We start from the raw sequence: 11,184 nt of genomic DNA, 5'->3' as shown, positions 1-11,184 counted from the left end.
CAGTTTATCTAGTTTGGAATTAAATAGAGTGTTTTTAAATTGAATGACTTAAGTTATCTTAAATTCTATAGATTTCTTGCGTTCTGGGGTATAGGCCACCCTGCTAGGAAACACTGTACCATGCTCATGTGCTGATGTTTAAGACCATATTAGCATCTTAGTTAAGCAAATTAGCATGGAACCCAAAAACACAGGAGTTGGAGGTGATGTGAATGTGATGTGAATGTGACTGTCTAATGAGGCAAAGTTCAGGGTGGCCAGAATACTAAAAGTCGAAAAAGTGAAACGAATAAACATTATGCTTTTTCCTAGGGCAATCAAAGATTTTCCATTTACATATGCTTTAAAACACATATAGATGTATACACTATTGCTTTAAGTGAATGATTAAATTGAAGTGACATTTGAATATAACATGGATTGATATGATCCCTTGGGAAATCATTAACTCCTGCACCGTTCGTGGGCTCCTTAGGGAGTTGGGGATGACCCTGACAAGATTATAACACTGGCAAACATTAACCAGTCAGCGGCATAATGTGTTGCCTTAAATCAAGATCACTTAATTGCGATGACCCGGGACCCTGGACATGCACAATTATCTCCTGAAGTGACGGAAAAGGGAAAGGGCCTCATACTGTGAGTTAGATGTTAAATCAAAGTACTTCAGGTGTTGAATAATTGATTCCATTTTCATAGTGAGATACAATCAAAACATTTTCTTCCCCTCACTTTTCAAAGCCTGGGTCCACCATTCAAAAAAATCTATTCAAAGACCAGCCTGAAAGACAGTTTAAATGTCCACCTCAGTTTGGGAGATTATCTTATTTTATCTTATCTTATAAAATATGTTTGGTGTAATTCATAACCTAGGGTGGGATGGACCTTTAAAGGACCAGTGTGTAAAATTGGGTGACACCTTATGGTAAGGTTGCAGATTGCAATTATGTGAACACCACTCCCTCAACCAGTACTTTTGAAGGATGAAGAAAGACTTGATGGCCATCAGTTCAATATACAAACATGACTGTAACTCCAGGGGCTTGGTTTAGACAAGCAGCAGTAAAGATTACAGACATGCACTTGTACATTGCAGTTTACATAAAAATAGAGAGTTACAGATCATAAGTCATCAATATCAGGGATCAAACAAGGGCAATATTAATCATGTCAAACATTTAAAGCCATATGCAAACGCCTGAAGCTAATATAAAATTACTTTACATTCATTTAGTTAAAGTAGTAGGAGTGTGTCTCGGGACCAAGGACAAAATCCGTCTTTTCTGAAGGATCTAGACCCGTGAATAAGTGAAGAAAACTATTTCCATTCTATTCTGATCATATGTCACACCAACAAATCAAATCAGTGTTGATTTATAATTCAAACATAAATACCTACAAAAAAAAAGACATTTAATATACATTTAACTAGTATGCTGTGGAAAAAGTTGAGTCACAGAAAACTGATTCCTGAATAGAGAGATATGATTTATTCTTCACATCTAGTCTCCCAGTGCAGCCCTTTTATAGTTGGTGGTACCTTTAACCACAGGGGATTACTACTTCTAAGAGTAATGCCTGAGGTTGCACCACTTTTTCATCTTTTTCTAGAGGGCCAGATGTGGCCCTTGAAGTCTCTTTGATGTGCTCCACTCGGGGTACCAGAAGGTGAAACGCAAGGTCACACAAAGGAATTGGTGATTATAACTCCAGCAGGTTAGAAAGAAGCTTTTATTTTTTAGAACTGAATCTTATATGAATATGCCACCATGCATGGAGCTGCTCTGCTGCTCTACCAGCACTTCTGCTCTGTAGTAATTTAATCTGATGGAAAACGTCATGGACAACTCACATAGCATGTGAGGCTATAAATACAACATTGATGTTGCCGGCGCTTTTCAAAATCGGATGTTTGCGCTGTTGATTTTTCAGACCACGGAGATTTACAATTATTTAAAGAGAGTTTTATGGAAAGTCTATACTATAAATTAGTTTTATTGGCCCACACTTCATTTAATCTTACATACATTTGCTCATAGTCTGCCACATCTCAGCAGCATTGTTTTGTATTCCTGTATATAAACTGCTGCTATTTGTCGCTATATCCAGGTTATTACGGTAATTTAAAGATGAACTGACACAAAATGCATGTTCTTAGTCTACCTGCTGACATTTCATATACTGTATAAATAGTTTTTAAGTGCTAGGATAGCATCATAATTAGACAGTAGATAAAAAAAAAACTAAAACAACTACAACAAAAATAAAAAACAAGAGACACTGGGTCAGTCGTTTCTCTGTAACGCCAGAAATGCAAAGACGCCTGGCACACAAATATACCAGCGCATTTTCAATTCCCAAAGCAAAACTGAACTGTCACTCTCTACTGAGTGTCTATAAACACATTTGGATGTTTTAAAGAACCCACACGGCGCAAGTGGCAATCTATAAATAATGCAGGAAAAATACAGAACAGTTGACGGCTGTTTACTTGATTTCACCAAATTAGTTTGATAAAGCTTTCAGTTTATGCCAACAATGTTTATTTGCCTCTCACTGCTGGCGTCAAAGGGGCAACCCTTATCGCTGTGTCATACACTCACTGTCATTATTCGTTCGCATAAATGACAGCTTGCCATTTCAGGTCCATGACGATGGGAAGCGTAAAAACTGACTACTTCACATTGTCACAAATGTTTAACAAGATGCTCCTTTTCAGCGTTTGTCGTTTGCTGACCAGCAGCAATTAAATACAATAAGTTTGATGAATATATGTAAATAGGATAAGTTCATTAAAACGTGTAACATTCAAATATAGTTGCTACATTTTAGTTTTTTCACACTTCCTATATGTCAGGGGTCTTAATCGGGACCCCCTACCTACTACATGTGTTCTATTAACCCTCAGGCATCCTTTTAATTTTCTACCCTCTTGTAACTTTTGCAGACAAAAACGTCCATGTCCCAACACTGCTATAAAAACTTAACGGATTAATATTTTTTTCTGATTCTTTCTGCATAAATCTCTAAACCACTTCAGCACTTTACAAAACTACCAAAGATTCAATCATTTTGAGGAATTTGTCAAATGTCAGTTTGATTACTTGAAGTCACTGTTAAAAAAAAAAAAAACATGAAAAATTTGCTATTTTCCATAAAACTAAAGTTGGGTGCCTGGGGCTTTTTTTTTGTTTGTTTGTTGTTTGTTTTCAGATCAGTCTTGTGAAAGCAGGACTCGGCCTAGTGCTATTTGAAAATATACATACATTTTGCATTCAATATTAAGCTATCCCTTATCCCTTTGCTAAAATATACTGTTAATGTGTGTATATATATATAAAATGTCTAATCAACCAAAGATTTTGTGACCCCCCCTGCAGTACCTCTGCGGACCCCCTAGGGGATCCCCTGTTGAAGACCTATGCTATACAGAACTTGTGGTACGGTACATTCACCACGGTGCCAAGTTGAAAAAGGGGAGCAGTTGGTAAGTTGTGATAGACAGCTGGGCTGTAGTGGGAGTCTGTGTGGAAGACTATGCCTCCTCTCATGATCCACTGTGAACTTTGGAAGAGGTGCCAGATTGAGAAGTGCGATAATACTGAATGGACAACTTGATATCAGCGTGTCAAAATGCAGACAGTGTTCCGTGCTCTGGTTCAGAACAGGCCTCTTCAAGTTGCAGTAAGCTCAGGCAAACTTTTTTTGAAAATTTTTATTTTACACTCAATGGCAGCAAAAACTAGTAGTAAGCACCATTCTAACATAAAGCCTGCCCCAACTGTTTGATTGGCCTGCCAGGTATTTGCCGGGACATACAGTTGTGCTCAGAAGTTTACATACCCTGGCAGAATCTGTGATTCTTTGACCATTTTCCAGAGAATGCCTGTTCTATGCACAGAAGTTGACACAAATAGGTTTGAATGGCTACTAAATGTAACATCCTCAGCTGTGATCTGTTTGCTTGTAATCAGTGTGTGTGCATAAAAGTTGAGTGAGTTTCTGGGATCCAGATAGACTCTTGCATCTGTCATCCAGCCACTGATGTTTCTGGATTCTGAGTAATGGGGAAAGCAAAAGAACTGTCAACGGATCTACGGGAAAAGGTAGTTGAACTGTATAAAACAGGAAAGATATCCAAGGAATTGGTAATGCCAGTCAGCAGTATTCAAACTGTGATTAACAAATGGAAAATCAGGGGCTCTGTTAAAACCAAACCAACAGAAATTTTGGCCACAACTGCCAAGAAAATTGTTCGGGATGCAAAGAAAAACCCACAAATAACATCAGCTAAAATACAGGACTCTCTGAAAACTAGCGGTGTGGCTGTTTCAAGATGCACAATAAGGAGGCACTTGAAGAAAAACTTGAAGGAAGCCATTACTGCGCAAATGCCACAAAGTATCTCGCCTACAATACGCCAAACAGCACAGACACAAGCCTCAAAACGTCTGGAACAAGGTCATTTGGAGTGATGAGACCAAAATTGAACTTTTTGGCCACAACCGCACACGTTACATTTGGAGAGGTGTGAACGAGGCCTATGATGACAGGGACACCATTCCTGCTGTAAAGCACGGAGGTGGATCGCTGATGTTTAGGGGATGTTCGAGCTACAAAGGCACAGGAAACTTGGTCAAAGTTGAAGGAAAGATGAATGCAGCACGTTATCAGCAAATACTGGAGGCAAGTTTGCACTCATCAGCCCGGAAGCTGCGCATGGGACGTACTTGGACGTTCCAGCACGACAACGGTCCAAAACACAAGGCCAAGTCGACCTGTCATTGGCCACAGCAGAACAAAGTGAAGGTTCTGGAGTGGCCATCTCAGTCTCCTGACCTCAATATCATTGAGCCACGCTGGGGAGATCTCGAGCGCGCAGTTCGTGCAAGACAGCCCAGGAATTTACAGGAACTGGAGGCTTTTTGCCAAGAAGAATGGGCAGCTTTACCATCCACAACTACCACAAAAGACTTCAAGCTGTCATTGGTGTTACAGGGGGCAATGCACGGTATTAAGAACTGCAGTATGTAAACTTTTGATCGGGGTCATTTGGATGTTTTTGTTGTCATCATGATTTAAAAATAGAAAACACAGTTGTTTATCACTAAATGGCTTCACCCAACCACTAAGCATGAGTGGGAAAAAAGTTTTTGTGTTATCATTCATATTCTCTGAAAAAAAGGGCAAGAAAGCAAAAATTCTGCCGGGGTATGTAAACTTTTGAGCCAACTGTAGTTGTCAAGAGAGGCTCAGACCAACCTTTGACCACAAAACGTTAGATGGCAGGTGAAGTTTGTCGAATTCGGCAATGTTAGCTTAATAGCAATAACCATTCTATCTCTGTTTTGGATCTTCACCAGTTCCTAAAACAAAACATGATTTGATAATATAATGTCTGTTTTTTTTCTCTCTAAAGCACTTTAAATTATTCTCTAAAAGACACTAGCATTTTAGAAAAAAATCCATCCATCCATAAAAATATTAAAATATTAATAATCTGTTGCCTTTTATTTTATGGAACCACATTAAAGGCAGCATTAAAGTCTCATGCAAAATGATTTACTGTTTTACAGTTTATCATAGCTTATGCTGACAGCCTGGCTTAAACAATTCCTGGAGCGTATATATTATACCATACAAGCAAAAATGCATACATATAGTCTAAACATACTATATTGTCTAATTATAACAGAAATAATATTCTCCGTCTCCTCGTTGCGACACTTCACTGCAGCTTTGATGCATATACTGAGTAAAATACTCCCATTTTCAATGCCTGCATCATTAAATAAGAAAGTTTTATTTTCTTTCGCATCACTTTCACACTTTCACTTACAAGAGCAAATCAAGTAAATCGAGTTCATAAATTCTCCGTATCTGTCTGTCTGTTTGTCACCCTATCCATCCCTCTGTCAGCTCGTGTGTCTGTCTGTCAGACCTTTTGTGTTTCCATCTGGTGCCTCTTCCCGCGCCTGCCTCGCCCGTCCGTCTGCCCGTGTCCGTCCGTCCGCATCACACAGTCTGTCAGCTGGTCAGTGCCTTAATGGCGGGCCCCTGTCACATCAGTCTTGGTTTAAGTTATTGGGTCCCTCTCCATCTGTCAACTGGTTGTCGTCGTCAGAAAATGCCTTCGGGAATCTTGACCGTTTTCTTGACCCATCTTTGAATAGCTCACGCAGTCCCACTTTCTCCTGAGGACAGCTGTGACATCTGATGGGGATGTTCTTGAGAGTGAAAGTGTTATTTTACCAAATTACGACACTTAAAAATACAAATTAGTCTCGCCTGGAGTTTGGCTGCCATAACAGTGAACATTTAATTATCAAACGAATAAAGAAAAACACACATATGGCTACCAGTCTGGGAGATGTTTTGAAATAATTGGGGTGGTTTTATTTTAGTGTCAAGATTGACCTCTTTGTGCCGCATCCTTGTACGGAACTGCTTTCATCATTTTGATTTGTGGAAGCACACCAAAATAAACCTTTTAGAATAATAGACAACTTTTATGTATGTGTTGCTTGTCTGTGCTAGTTTCATCTTACGTCCACTCTCCAGTCAGCAGAGAGATTCAAATGCCCGAATACGCCAATAATGCTCAAAATCAGTGATTGTGATCACCGCTTACATAATTAAATCATGCACCACCATCATCATAATCAACAAATGTTTGCGTAGATAGGAACTGATTCACATATCACACCAACCGGTTTGGACTCTCACCTATTCCACACAGCCACACATGCAGTCATGCCCACAGGAGCATGGAACGTCCTCGGGACACACGTCGAACATGCACAGTTTACATTTTTGCCAAGTGAAAACATTCGCAATTATATTGATTTGACGTTCCCTCTGAGCGCAACACGCGGTGACTGACCTCCCTCGAGGAACTAATTTCCTCTCAAATCTGCAGCATAACGCTGGGTGAGAGTGTAGCCGCGGATGAGTGGCTCTTCTGCTGCGTTCCTGCCGGGCTGACGAAGGTATCCGTTAAAGAAGGGCATTTTATGAACACTGAGAGGGCAGCTCGTCAACTGCGATCCAAAGCACGATGCATAATTATGACCGCAGATGCTTGAAAATGCTTCACTCCCAGTCTCACCGTGTTTCAGGCCCATCTAGGCACTCAAATATAAATGAATAGCACCTGATTGTATGTATTGTCATTGCCATTAGTTTTCTGTCAGGCTTGAGATTTTTTCCAGATTTCAAAATATTTTAAACTAAAATTAACCTAATTGTACCATAAAACTATTAAGAATTAATTACATTATGCATTTATATCACCTTTCTTCCCTAGGAACGCTCCTACTCTTGTTTCACTTCCACCCATTTCACTGTGCGTAGACCTATGGATTGTGTTTCAAATTATATAACGATGTTGCAGCTGAATTACGAGCAAGAATTAAGCTATAAAGCCTGCACTTGTCATTGAATAGGTGGCCTAAATCACCATAAGAAATGCTAACCGCGGCGCATTCTGTTGGAGTGCCTTTTAGACCTTCATCTCGTGAATGCAGTTGCTTGCCTCTCATCAATATCACATAGGCCAAGAAATGATAAGCACTGTGAGACCATAATTTGAAAGGCTCTGCAATCCTCATTAAGGCCTGAGAGGGAAATTGTTTTTGTCAGCATGGGGGGAAATAACCTAAGCTCTACAGTAAATGTGCTGTAATATTTTAATGGAACGCATGTGTCGAGAATGCATTTCTGGTGTGAAGCAGGGGGGAGATTGATGCGATACGGCGGGGACGGAAGAAACGCCGCGTTGACCTTGATCATACAGTGCAGTGGTTGTCGTTGTGGCTGCCCCCGTAAAATATCTCCGACATCTGAACTGCGGGCAGGGTTTAAGACCACGCAGTAGCAATTTCCAGTTTTGGAAGAGAGGCTATCATGTACACGATGTTGTACGCTGCTCTCAAGTGCATCAAAACAGTTGCATCCTGCAGAGCGTGTGATATAATGTTGTTTAGTTTCAGTGTGTTCTTACTGTGAATCAGCTGAAGAGGAAAGCAATTAAAAATGTTCCCAGCCGGAACATGTCTTCAACAACAACGCATATCAGCAACAACACATAAAGATCACTTACGATGATCATGCGTACGCTGACGATACACCGAAACCCTCATTCTCCGTGAGCATAAAAAATACATCACATTTCCCCCAATCTACCTGTGTTAACTGAATGAAAACATCTCATGCACACACTTACCTGTCTCAGAGGGAAATGTGTGGCAGCCATGAGCATGGGCATGTCTCAGGCATTGTCTCCTTTTGACTGTTTACTTGCGGTAACAATTCACTGGGAACATGCTATTGGGGACTGGCCACAAGAGGCCGAGGCAACAAATCTATAGGGGCAAACAATTTATCCACTCACTCAGATATCCATTCATCAAGCTGTCTCGCTAGAAGTAAACAACAAAGCTGCACACCTTCCGAGCAGTCACCCTATGAGGTCTGCCGGGTGGTTACAGCTGACAGTGGGGGCAAACCATTAGGTCCCTGCAAACTCCTTGTCACAGGGAAAGTGACAGCGCCCCATGGTTTTCTTGTCACTGGTTTAGTCCCATAAAAGCTGTGTAAAACAGTGGCGGCTTTGTCCTTACCCTTTACATGTGACTCACGGGGACGCTCCATGAATTGCCGCGCCTTCGAGGAGCAGGAAATGCAGTGCAGATGTTGGGAAGAAGTTCTGATCCAAGTTTCTCCACCCGATAAATGGTGCTCTAACAGTCCATTTCAGGTAAGCATCTGGTCTTCCGACCCTACCCTAGCCATGTGACATTCAAATGAGTGGATGAGTAGAGTAACATCTTCAAGAAACCCAACAAGTCAGCTTTGTTTTTGGTCGACTGAGAACCTTCAAAGACATATTTCGATTTAAAATGAACAGTGGTCCTTTGTTGCCATGGTTAAGAGGAATCCTTTGGTTAGAAATGGAGAATAACTCCCAGTGGCAGCTGCTGTCATCAAGAAGTGTTATTGCTATGAGGTGGGGGTGTCTGGTCTGGTCTAGGTGGGTGGTACATGATGTCTCAATAACATCCACACAAATGCCAGATCCAAAAGTTTCCCAGCAGAACAGGTTTAGAAATGGAAAAGAACTCTCGGTGTTTGTTGACCAGTCGGTTCTCCTCGACCTCCCCATCCTCGCTCTTATCATAATTACCATGGCTACTAAATTCACTGTTGCCTACTGAAATCACTCATAGGATCTTTTATTTGTAGGAGGAAAGCCTTGAAAATTCATGAAAACTAAAATGTGGTTGATGCATTTCATACATACTTTTAGAGTGACACATCACAAGTCAAAGTGCGGAGTGCTGAAAAAAAATCTTTTATTTTTTTTTATCTGCAATGTGAAGCTCACAATGTATTCAGAACTCATGAAAATGTTGGAGAAACACACAGAATTTTATGTTCATTCCACAGACCGGTTACACTCTATCTACCTGGACCATCATTCCTTTACCATTTGAATGAGAGAGATATGTGACAGCAACTCCTGTCAAAATGCAATGTATAGTTTGACGGGGAGAATTCGTGTTCCCCCGTGGTGACAGTATTATTAGAGGTATCTGTACATTGTCAGTCATGAGTGGCAGAGGTTTTTCTGCAAGAGGGGAGATTAAATATTGTTAAATACCATTTGCATTTATTTATTTTTGCTCAACATACCATCTTCCTCATTTTGTTTTCTGACAGCTTGGAGGACCATAAATAAATGAATATTTTATTTACTTTACGTTATAATAGGCATAGGTAGACCTGCAGTTATAATCAGTGGGCTGACTTGGTTATGAATACCGTTAATGATTTTTTAAATTGACAGAACTGTTGAGTAAAAGACCTTTATTCCTTCGGCAGCCTTGGTCCGCCTGAAAAACGTTCATGGGTGAGTGTCTTGCTCAGCATTTGAATGCGCTTATATATTTTTTATTTTTTTTCCCAGAAATGCACTTCAAGGAAACGAATTCCAATTCATGAAGAACCCAAGGACAGGAGCAAATATAAAAGCAATAAAAGATATCCAAGAGATGGGTCCTATCTGCAGTCATCACGCTGCAAAGCATGCATCATGCTTTTGTCCTTGAGACATTTTCCTCCCTCCGCTCTCCATGTAATACCTCCCCTATCATATGAAAAATGTGATTAAACTGTTCTGCAGCAGAAAAACTACACAGATCTCTTCCCAGAGCTATTATTTTTGAAGCTGCAGATGTAGCCACCTTGCTACCTACAAGTGGATTCTCTTCTCTGTGTTTTATCATTTTATTCCTTGTTTTCAGGAGTTAAGGGAAAAGCCTTCCTAAAAGTCTGGTCAGGGTTTGGGTTTCTGATTGAAGCACTGATAAATCATAATGAAATTTGAGATGGAAAACAAATGTAATAGTCATAACAAGAAGCATACAGCCGCGTGTTCAGAGCGTGTCAAAATGTAAAGGAATACAAAGACTCTGACATAATGTCTCAAGCTTATCTGTGGACATAGACATGTTTTTATTGCAATTATCATGTTGTGCAGAAGCAACATATTTATAGTCTCCTCAGGAATTACTGAGCAACCTCCATGAACTCTTACAGCCCTATTTACTCGGCAGAATTTTACAAGACCTCTCCCATATTCTGTTCCCCAAGTTTGAGTGACTCCCCTCAGGACGCAGACTTCGTTGTCTAGGCTGCAGGACACAGAGGACAGGGAGGTGACCTTCATCCCCAGGGTGGTCCAGCTCTGAAATGTACACTATCACTGACCCATTTATAGACAAGGCTGCAGCCAAACAACGATATACGTTTTATATACGATATATTTTCTTTTTCTAAAGCACCATTGCACAGCATGTAATCGCTATATACTATAAGTGAATATATAAATTCTTTGAGATTGCTGTGGTGTGTGGGCTGTTTTTATGTATGTATTTGTTTTTCCAAGACTATCTTTGTTAATGAACTGCACAGATGTCAAGTCATTGTGTTTGGAAATGACATCTGAAAAACACATGCTTGCTAGCCAGTAAGTATACGTGAACCAAGAGAACTACAACACACACAAATAAATCACATTTTTAACCATAATTGTTTCATATTTAATGCACAAGGATTTCTATTTATTCCAGAAAACGCCGTCCATATACGGGCATCAGACTTCCTAGTCACCAGGAAGAAGCA

The sequence above is a fragment of the Mugil cephalus genome, chromosome 19 (genome assembly GCF_022458985.1).
Source record: "Mugil cephalus isolate CIBA_MC_2020 chromosome 19, CIBA_Mcephalus_1.1, whole genome shotgun sequence".
Taxonomy (NCBI): Eukaryota; Metazoa; Chordata; class Actinopteri; order Mugiliformes; family Mugilidae; genus Mugil; species Mugil cephalus.
The sequence above is the reverse complement of the archived record's forward strand: the minus strand, read 5'-3'. Positions refer to the sequence as shown.